Source organism: Arachis hypogaea, chromosome 13 (assembly GCF_003086295.3).
Source record: "Arachis hypogaea cultivar Tifrunner chromosome 13, arahy.Tifrunner.gnm2.J5K5, whole genome shotgun sequence".
In the NCBI taxonomy this organism is placed as follows: domain Eukaryota; kingdom Viridiplantae; phylum Streptophyta; class Magnoliopsida; order Fabales; family Fabaceae; genus Arachis; species Arachis hypogaea.
Window position 1 is genome coordinate 71,382,865 of NC_092048.1, and position 9,228 is coordinate 71,392,092.

At 35.6% G+C, this 9,228-nt stretch overlaps 1 non-coding gene across 1 annotated transcript; it reads right to left on the reverse strand.

The window, feature by feature from the left end:
* Positions 1–8,415: 8,415 nt before the first annotated feature.
* Positions 8,416–8,523, reverse strand: LOC112739950 (small nucleolar RNA R71). The gene has a single exon (XR_003170883.1). It is a non-coding gene; the product is annotated as a small nucleolar RNA R71 (small nucleolar RNA).
* Between the last annotated feature and the right edge of the window lie 705 nt (positions 8,524–9,228).

The following is a 9,228-nucleotide window of genomic DNA, read 5'->3' on the forward strand; positions in this document are numbered from 1 at the left end:
TGTAACTCTTAGTCTGGAAAACAATAAAATAATTCACTTATCAAATTTGATTGCAAGGAATAAAAGGGCAGAATACAAATTATACTTGTATGCACTGATGGAGAGTATGTTGGAGTTTTGGAGATGCTTTGTCTTCTGAAATTCTGCTTTCCTCTGTTTTCTGATTCACACATGCACGTCCTCCTATGGCAAGCTGTGTGTTGGGGGATCACCGTTGTCAATGGCTACCATCCATCCTTCCAGTGAAAAGGGTCCAGGTGCGCTGTCACCGCACGGCTAATCATCTGCAGGTTCTCAGTCGTACCGGAATAGGATTTACTATCCTTTTGTGTCTGTCACTACGCCAAGCACTCGCGAGTTTGAAGCTCGTCACAGTCATTCAATCCCTGAATCCTACTCGGAATACCACAGACAAGGTTTAGACTTTCCAGATTCTCTTGAATGCTGCCATCAATCTAGCTTATACCACGAAGATTCTGATTAAGAGATCTAAGAGATATTCATTCATTCTATGGTGGAACGTAAGTGGTTGTCAGGCACGCGTTCGTGGAGGAATGATGATGATTGTCACGTTCAACACATTCATATTGAAGTTCGAATGGATATCTTAGATAGGAACACTCATGTTTGAATGGAAAACAGAAATACTTGCATTAATTCATCGAGACACAGCAGAGCTCCTCACCCCCAATAATGGAGTTTAGAGACTCATGCCGTCAAAAGGTACAAAGTTCAGATCTAAAATGTCATGAGATCCAAAACAAGTCTCTAAAAGTTCTTTAAATACTAGACTAGTAAACTAGGTTTACAGAAAATGAGTAAACTGAGATGGATGGTGCAGAAATCCACTTCTGGGGCCCACTTGGTGTGTGCTGGGGCTGAGACTTAAGCTAATCACGTGCATAGGGCTGTTTTGGGCGTTCAACGCCAGCTTTGGATCCTTTTCTGGCATTGAACTCCAACTTGTAACTTGTTTCTGGCGCTGGACGCCAGACAGCAGCATGGAACTGGCGTTGAATGCCAGTTTACGTCGTCTATCCTTGAGAAAAGTATGGACTATTATATATTGATGGAAATCCCTGAATGTCTACTTTCCAATGCAATTAGAAGCGCGCCATTTGAAGTTCTGTAGCTCCATAAAATCCACTTTGAGTGCAGGGAGGTCAGAATCCAACAGCATGAGCAGTCCTTTTTCAGCCTGAATCAGATTTTTGCTCAGCTCCCTCAATTTCAGCCAGAAAATATCTGAAATCACAGAAAAGCACACAAACTCATAGTAAAGTCCAGAAATATGAATTTTGCCTAAAAACTACTGAAAATAAACTAAAAACTAACTAAAACACACTAAAAACTATATGAAATTAACCCCAAAAAGCGTATAAAATATCCGCTCATCAATAGGATAATATTATCATTATATTAGTATTAGAAGCTTCTTGAATGATATTATAAGGTTACCTGGTCTGCTTTAGTTAAAAACAGGAAATCGGTTTAACCGGGTTCACAGTTTACTGGTGCAGCTTAGCACTGGCACTCTCTGATGACTTTAGCAATGATAAGGCCTCATTATACATGTTTTATTCTCATGTTAAAAATGTTACTAGTGTCTTTTATGCTAGTAGCTCAGAAAAGAATTTTTAGAGATGTTTTTACATGTGTTCCGATACACCTAGTTTTAGTAGTTATACACCTGAGATATTTTAATATTATTTTAATCCACCTTCAAGCCAATCAATCAAAACTCACCCTACACCCCCAAGACACTCCAAGGCTGTCTCATTTCTTCATTTTGGCCGAAAATAACAAGAGAGAAAAGAGAGAAACTTTCATGAACACTTAATCTTCAAAGCTTGATTTCTTCTGAACTAAAACTCAAATCAAAATTCCGATTTCACCAAAATGATCCTCTCTTCTTCCTCTACATAACAATATAACATATTAAGGATGGAAATAAGGTGAGATGGCTGTCTCTCTCCCTCTTCAATTTGGTTTTCAAGAAAAACCATGCAAAACATGTGTTTTCTTGATGTTTTTCCTTAGGAATCATGCTTAACTTGACTTGAAGGCCAAGAAACGTGAATTTACAGTAAGTCTAAGGTTAGAAATCACTTCCTAACAAACTAAGTGAGATTTGGTTAGTTGAGGGTTTTTGGAATTAAAGTTGTTCTTGATATGATTTAGGAGGAAAAAGTGCTTAAGGACCACCTGAAAGTCTAACCGAATTAGGAGCAGCAAAACCAGGTAGGATTTGACAAATTTAATCTTGATTGATTGTGTTTGAGTTGTGTAATTATGATATGATTTGGTTGTGCTTGAAATTGATTGTTTATATGTGTGATTCTTGTTGAAAATTTGGTGAAATTTTGATGAAATTTGATGAAATTCAAGCTATGAACATGTGTTCTTGTGGCTGCTGGAAAACAAAACCCTAATCCTTAAATTGGGATTCAATTTGTGTTAAAATAATGTGAAAAAGATGGGTTTTAGTGGCTAGGAATTTATTATGAATTATGGTCAAAATCGGTTGCTGAAAAGACTTAAAAACGGGTAAAAACAGAGAAAGAATCTGAAGAATTTATGAAGAAGATGAAAAACACTTTGAGTGTGGTGAAGAACAATGAAGTACACCTTTTTCATTCATAAAAGGGCAAGGAAGTAATTAATTTGGTGTTTGGGGGGTTATTTTGTAATTTCTGAAAGTTGGGGTGGTTAAAGTAGAAATATTAAATTACGGGTGGTAAAAAGTGAATTTTAAAGGTTAAAAGTTAAAGTGGGGTAATTTTCGAAAATTTAATGATAAAATAATAAATAATAATAAAATATTAAATAATAATATTTAATTAAAAATATTATTTTAATAAAAATAATAAAATAATGCGAAAACAGCAGTTTTCTGTAAAAGCTTTAGAAAGACAACTTTAAGTGCAGAATCTCATAATTACCTTCATAAAACACTTAGAGAGTGGTAATAACATGTTAGTGAGGCAAAGATAAAAGAAAGATAAAAATTTGAAGAAAAGATAAAAGTCGAAGAAAAATTCTATAAAGTTTTAATGACAGAAAAACAGACAGAGATTAGTGAACGAACTAGGGCAACATAGTTAGTTCTTGAGTTCCAACTAGGGTTAGGTATAATATGAAAAGTTAAACTATTTCAGTATAGACTTAATGAACCTATACATGGAACAGACTAACTATTCATACCAAAATTTACATAAGCTTTAAATACATATGTTAAGCAGAGAAATCAAAGCAGAGTAAAGAAACACAGAGAACAGAGTAACCAGAGAAGAATAAAGGGATACAGAGAAAAGAGTAATCAGAGCAAAGTAAAAAGACAAAGAGAAAAGAGTAATGTGATAAAGAGAAATGGTTTGAGTTAACATGTTGTAAAAGTAAAAGCTGTAAAGTTTGTATAGCATGATTGAACAGAGAAAGAAAGAGGTACTGCATAAGAATGTGAAAGTGATGATGAATAATGAGAATGTTAATGAATGATGATAATGAGAATGATTATGTAAGAATCTACTGCATTGAGGCAGTCAGATAGATGGTGGTACATCCACTGAGAACGCTTTCCTAGGATACCTTGCTATAATGCTTTGCTGTAAGACAGAGGTTGCTTACAGTGAGTGTGTTGTTGCTCCTGTAAGACAGAGGTTGCTTACAGTGAGTATGTTATTGCTCCTGTAAGACAGAAGTTGCTTACAGTGAGTATGTTGTTGCTCCTGTAAGACAGAGGTTGCTTACAGTGAGTCTGTTGGGCGTATATCAGCTAATAAGTGCGGCCCTGCAAGACAAAGGTTGCTTGCAGTGAGTATTGCCAACAGGAAAGCCTTATCCAGAGAAAGGTTGCTGGGTAACGTCGGAAGCGGGTATGTAACCGACAGATGAGGTCATTACCTGCACTAGGGCTAGACATGCATCATATTTGGTTGCGCATTTCCTCTGTTATGATTGTTGTTTGAATGTATGCCTTCTTTGTTTTCATTCTATTCTCTGTGTCTGTGTTTTGTTTACTTGTATTCTTTTGTTTGTGTTTTGCTTTTTGTTTTCTCTATTTTCTCTATTTATCTATTTCTTCTGTCTACTGCTTCTCGATATTCTGCTATTTATCTGCTAAACAACATGGAATTAATGAACGTAACTAATATCCCCGGCCCTACTAAGAACTCCCCAGTTCTTACCCCTTCTCTCTCCCTTCCCCCTTCAGATGGAAGCATGAGTTCCCTTCCGTAGTTTGCTGATGATTGTTCTGCAAAGAGGATTCTGCTCTAGGTAGTCTTCTGAGTCTAGAGTGAACTCCGTTACCTGTTTATATGTATATACTGTGAGGCCAGCCAACGTCTGCACCCTTCTTATCTACAAACTTTAACCTAAGTCCTCCGTACGATGTTGCTGTTATGTGGCCACTCGATGAAGTACTTGAGAGACGTTCTTTGATGACATATGATCGTGCAGAGGATTAGTAGACAACCTTCCACCTTTTGATGACGATCCACCTGACTTGAGTTTTGAAGACCTAAAACGTACTTTCCCTCGCTTTAGTAGTTTAGAGGGACTAGGTGAGTATAGAGTCTAGGCTAGCCTGGGCGCCAGCTTAGGGACTTCTTGAATAGGTCAGGACCTGGGATGTTGTATGTAGTTATTATCTAGCTATGTCTAGGGGTGTTCTAACTAAAAGTCTATACTCTAATAAAGGCTGGATCACCGAATATTGTCAACTGCTGTTATATATTTATGTGTGGTTGTTTATAATTATTTTATATATTATCAGTTGTGAATTGATTATGAATGATACTGTTTGTTAATCCAAACGTTTTTAAAAAAAAGTACCTCGTAAAATAACTACGCTTTTAACAACGAATCAGGCTCATATAATAAATAATAGATAATAATTAGGTAGACAAGTTGGTAGCGCTCAGTTTCTAGTATGATCATGACGTACCAGAAATTGGGTCGTTACAAGTTTTATGCTATCTTAGACTTTCATGGGGGCTGGCCATTCGGCCATGCCTTGACCATTATCACTTATGTATCTTCAAACGGTAGAGTTTCTACACTCCATAGATTAAGGTGTGGAGCTCTGCTGTTCCTCATGAATTAATACAAAGTACTACTATTTTTCTATTCAATTCAAGTTTATTCCTATTCTAAGATATCCATTCGCACCCAAGAACATGATGAATGTGATGATTATGTGACGCTCATCATCATTCTCACATATGAACGCGTGCTTGACAAACACTTCCATTCTACATGCAAACAAGCTAGAATGAGTATCTCTTGGATATCTAATACAGAGGACCGAGTCCGAGATATTAGAATCTTCATGGTATAAGTTAGAACCCATGGATGGCCATTCCTGAGATCCGGAAAGTCTAAACCTTGTCTGTGGTATTCCGAGTAGGATCCGGGAAGGGATGGCTGTGACGAACTTCAAACTCGCAAGTACTGGGTGTAGTGACAGACGCAAAAGGAGGGTGAATTCTATTCCAGTATGATCGAGAACCTCCAAATGATTAGCCGTGCAGTGACAGTACATCGGACCGTTTTCACAGAGAGGATGGGAAGTAGCCATTGACAACGGTGATGCCCTACATACAGCTTGCCATGGAAAGGAGTAGGAAGGATTGGATGAAGACAGCAGGAAAGCAGAGGTTCAGAGGGACAAAAGCATCTCTATACGCTTATCTGAAATTCTCACCAATGAATTACATAAGTATCTCTATCTCTATTTTATGTTTTATTTATCTTTTAATTATTAAAACTCTACAACCATTTAATCCGCCTGACTGAGATTTACAAGATGACTATAGCTTGCTTCATACCAACAATCTCCGTGGGATTCGACCCTTACTCACGTAAGGTATTACTTGGACGACCCAGTGCACTTACTGGTTAGTTGCGCGAAGTTGTGAAGTTATATTTGGACCATGGTATTGTGCACACGTTTTTGGAGCCATTGCCAGGGAATCAATTTCGAACAACAATTTCACATCTAGATCACAATTTTGCACACCAAGTTTTTGGCGCCGTTGCCGGGGATTGTTCGAATTTGGACAACTGACGGTTCATCTTGTTGCTCAGATTAGGTAACTTTCTTTTCGTTTTCTTTTCAAAATAAATAAATAAATAAATAACTAAATATATTTTTATTCAGAATTTTTAAGAATGAATTCTAGTATTTCATGATGATTTGTTGAATCTTGTCTGGCTGTAAAGCCATGTCTAAATTCTTTTGGACTGAGGCTTCAACTAATCACTTTAATGCATGTAATATCCTACTGAAGCTTGGCTGGCCATTGGCCATGTCTAGTGTTTTGGATCGGAGCTTTCATAGAAAGCTTGGATGGCTAGTGAGCCATGTCTAATTCCTGGACTGAAGCTTTAGACTAAGAGTGCAAGATTCCTGGAAGTCATATTAAAAATTCTGAAATCCTTATTTTTCTTTTTCAAATAATCTTCAAAAAATAAAAAAAATATAAAATCATAAAAATAAAAAAAAAATATATTTTGTGTTTCTTGTTTGAGTCTTGAGTCAATTTTTAAGTTTGGTGTCAATTGCATTTTTTCTAAAAATTTATGCATTTTTCGAAAATTCATGCATTCATAGTGTTCTTCATGATCTTCAAGTTGTTCTTGGTATGTCTTCTTGGTTGATCTTGATGTTTTCTTATTTTGTGTCTTTTGTTATTTTTTATGTGCATCTTTGCATTCATAGTGTCTAAGCATTAAAGATTTCTAAGTTTGGTGTCTTGCATGTTTTCTTTGCATCAAAAATTTTTCAAACACATGTTCTTGATGATCATCTTGATCTTCAAAGTGTTCTTGGTGTTCATCTTGACATTCATAGTGTTCTTGCATGCATTGTGTGTTTTGATTCATAATTTTTATGTTATGTGTTATTTTTCATGTTTTTCTCTTTCCTCATTAAAAATTCAAAAATCAAAAATATATCTTTCGCATTTTCTCTCATAAATTTTCAAAAATTTGAGTTGACTTTTTCAAAATTTTTTAAAAATCTAGTTGTTTCTTATGAGTCAAATAAAATTTTCAATTTGAAAATCTTATCTTTTTCAAAATCTTTTTCAAAAATCAAATCTTTTTTATTTTTCTTATTTATTTTTGAAAATTTTAAAAATATTTTTCAAAGATCTTTTTCTCAATTTTATCTCATAATTTTCGAAAATATTATCAACAATTAATGTTTTGATTCAAAAATTTCAAGTTTGTTACTTGCTTGTTAAGAAAGATTCAAACTTTAAGTTCTAGAATCATGTCTAGTGATTACTTTTGAGTCAAGTCATTAATTTTGATTTTTAAAAGTTCAAATCTTTTTCAAAGCTAATTTCAATCATATCTTTCTATCATATCTTTTTAAATCTTATCTTTTTCAAAAATTTGATTTTAAAATATCTCTTCTAACTTCTTATCTTATTATCTTTTCAAAATTGATTTTCAAATCTTTTTCAACTAACTAATTAACTTTTTGTTTGTTTCTTATCTTTTTCAAAACTGCCCAACTAACTCTCTACCTTTAATTTTCGAAAAACCTCCCTCTTTTTCAAAAATTCTTTTTAATTAATTAATTATTTTAAATTTTAATTTTAATTTTATTTCCCCTTTAATTTTCGAAAATCATCAACTCCTTTTCAAAAATTATTTTCGAAAACTTCTCTCTCTCATCTCCTTCTATTTATTTAATTACTTACTAACACTTCTCTTCATCTCATATCTCTGCTCCTATCCTCACCCTTGTGTTTGGATTATCCATTCTTCTTCACTCTAATTCCCTTTCTTCTTCTACTAACAATAAGGAACCTCTTTACTGTAACATAGAGGATTCCTCTTCTTTTCTTGTTCCCTTCTTTTTCATATGAGCAGGAGTAAGGACAAGAACATTCTTGTTGAATCAGACCCTGAACCTAAAAGGACTCTGAAGAGGAAACTGAGAGAAGCTAAAATACAATAATCCAGAGACAACCTTACAGAAATTTTCGAAAAGGAAGAGGAGATGGCAGCCGAAATAATAATAATAATGCAAGGAGGATGCTTGGTGATTATACTACACCTACTTCCAAGTTTGATGGAAGAAGCATCTCAATCCCCACCATTGGAGCAAACAATTTTGAGTTGAAACCTCAATTAGTTGCTCTAATACAACAGAACTGCAAATTCCATGGACTTCCATCAGAAGATCCCTACCAGTTTTCAACTGAGTTCCTGCAGATCTGTGAGACTGTTAAGACTAATAGAGTAGATCCTGAAGTCTATAGGCTCATGCTTTTCCCTTTTGCTGTAAGAGACAGAGCTAGAACATGGTTAGACTCACAACCTAAAGATAGCCTGAACTCTTGGGATAAGCTGGTCATGGCCTTCTTGGCTAAGTTCTTTCCCCCTCAAAAGTTGAGCAAGCTTAGAGTGGATGTTCAGACCTTTAAGCAAAAAGATGGTGAATCCCTCTATGAAGCTTGGGAAAGATACAAGCAGATGACCAAAAAGTGTCCTCCTGACATGCTTTCAGAATGGACCATTCTGGATATATTCTATTATGGTCTGTCTGAGTTCTCCAAGATATCACTGGACCATTCTGCAGGTGGATCCATTCACCTAAAGAAAACGCCTGCAGAAGCTCAAGAACTCATTGACATGGTTGCTAATAACCAGTTCATGTACACTTCTGAGAGGAATCCTGTAAGTAATAGGACGCCTCAGAAGAAGGGAGTTCTTGAAATTGATGCTCTAAATGCCATATTGGCTCAGAACAAAGTGTTGACTCAGTAAGTCAACATGATTTCCCAAAGTCTGAATGGATGGTAAAATGCATCCAACAGTACTAAAGAGGCATCTTCTGAAGAAGAAGCTTATGATCCTGATAACCCTGCAATAGCAGAGGTAAATTACATGGGTGAACCTTATGGAAACACCTATAATTCATCATGGAGAAATCATCCAAATTTCTCATGGAAGGATCAACAAAAGCCTCAACAAGGCTTTAATAATGGTGGAAGAAACAGGCTCAGCAATAGCAAGCCTTTTCCATCATCTTCTCAGCAACAAACAGAGAACTCTGAACAAAATACCTCTAATTTAGCAAACTTAGTCTCTGATCTGTCCAAGGCCACTCTAAGTTTCATGAGTGAAACAAGGTCCTCCATAAGAAATTTGGAGGCACAAGTGGGCCAATTGGGTAAGAAAATCACTGAAACCACTCCTAGTACTCTC